Source organism: Aplysia californica, unplaced genomic scaffold (genome assembly GCF_000002075.1).
Source record: "Aplysia californica isolate F4 #8 unplaced genomic scaffold, AplCal3.0 scaffold00547, whole genome shotgun sequence".
NCBI lineage: Eukaryota > Metazoa > Mollusca > Gastropoda > Aplysiida > Aplysiidae > Aplysia > Aplysia californica.
This window is the reverse complement of record NW_004797817.1, coordinates 548,086-549,997: the sequence shown is the minus strand read 5'-3', so window position 1 is coordinate 549,997 and position 1,912 is coordinate 548,086.

Here is a 1,912-nt window from a genome sequence, read left to right as displayed (position 1 = left end):
AGAAGAAGAAGAAGAAGAAGAAGAAGAAGAAGAAGAAGAAGAAGAAGAAGAAGCAGCAGGCACAAGAAGACCAAGAAGAAGGTACATGGTATAGTGTGTAGTATGAGACAGTCAGTAGATCTATCTCTGGCTACATTGGTCACACCAAGAATGCCATGTTCACTCATCCGTGCCACCAAGATTTTCCGCGTCGCTGAGCACAAGCCTGTGAGGTAAGTCGCCCAATGTTCTTGCATAATCTCGCGGCAGATAATGAAATAGTTTGCGCTAACGACCTTGTCCGAAAGATAAAGTACTTTACGACAAATTGCCGTTGCAGCGACTACATTTCGCCACTCCATGAACCGGTTACGATAACCACAACCAGTTACTACAAGAAAAAAAAAGTTGAAAGGACAATCACCCCCGCCCCCCCCCCTTTAAAAAACAAACAAACAAACAAAGAAAAAAACAAAGAAAAAACTCTAATGGTGCCATAATATACCAACCGCCGTTGTTAGCTCCAGTGTAGAGGAACCTCACTGGCCTCCAATGCTGGAACCAATCTTAGGCACTTAAAATTATAATATAACTTTTGTAACATTATGACCTATTTGTATTGCAAGTGCCGTAAAACTCTCAAAAAAACTTTTTTAAAATAAACATCCAAACGAGCTTGTTACCTACCTGTGTGTGTGGTATAGCAGGTAGCCACGTGGCTGTCGCACGCAGAAAACGCCAGTTCGATTTCCCTGTATAGAGAATTGTTGGCAAGCATTTCGGTCTTTCTATTAGGGTGGATGGTTGGTGGGTGTTCCGGTGTGGTTTGCTCCTGCTTTCTTACCAAACGTCTATCGTCCTGATCTCTCCTTTTTGTGTTTGTTATTCTTTTGTAACACCTCTAATCTTCGGCACTTATATGACCTTATTGTGTTGCAAGTGCCGTAAAACTCTCACAAAAACTAACAGACAAACATCTTTCGTCCTTATCTTCCCCTCCTCCTTCTTCTTTTGTGTTTGTTACTCTCGCCTCGAATCTCCGACTCTCGTTATGACCTATTGTTGTTGCAAGTGCCGTAAAACTCTCCCTAAGACTCAACTACAACATGGACAGCCTGGTGGGAACGCGACAGTAAGTTCGGGGTATACTTTGTGGCTCATGGAAAAACTCGTCAATTATCAATTACGTCCATTCTCCTTACTTGTCCACACCTCCCTCCACTCTCTGGCCCCTTTGCCCGTTGCTTTCACCGCCCGCCCCCCATTCAATCCCCCCTTCTCTCCCCCCCCTTTTTTCTCATGTCGACCACCCTCACAGAGAGAACATTAGAGCCATGCACTTTTGGACAATATCGATACAATTAGATTGCCGATCTTACCAAAACAAAGTACCGTCAGAGAGGTGGGTTTACAGTAACAGGAGTATTACAGTAAACTCTCTGGTACCGTCCAACAATTGAAGCTCCCTCAGCGTTTTACTGGGCCAGATATCATCAATTAGACTTTGAATTGAATAAATAGACTTTTCTGGTTTAAAAAAAAAAGATAGTATGTACAGGACAGAGGCCACCTTTAAGGTGTTGGGCCAGCCTTTTCTTACTCTTTCAGGATAAAAATGAAGTTGTGGGACTTGTCAATCTGCGTACATTTGCTTGTTACACATTCTCCCTTCTTTCTTGGTAGTGCTTTTCCATTTGGCATGTGGGTTTTTTTTTTTGTTTCAGCTTAGAAATGGTCGGGAAGTCGCTTAACGTCAGCAGAAAGACCTATATAATGTAAGTGGGGGCTGTACAGACTGACTTTCTCCTTCCCGGGAGGACTGGGACCGTTGGATGGATTGGGCAATCTAATTGTATCGATATTGTCAGAAAGTGCACGCCTCTGATAGAGCGCGGCTTTGACAGTTTTTTTACTCGAAAGTGCGCGCCTCTGA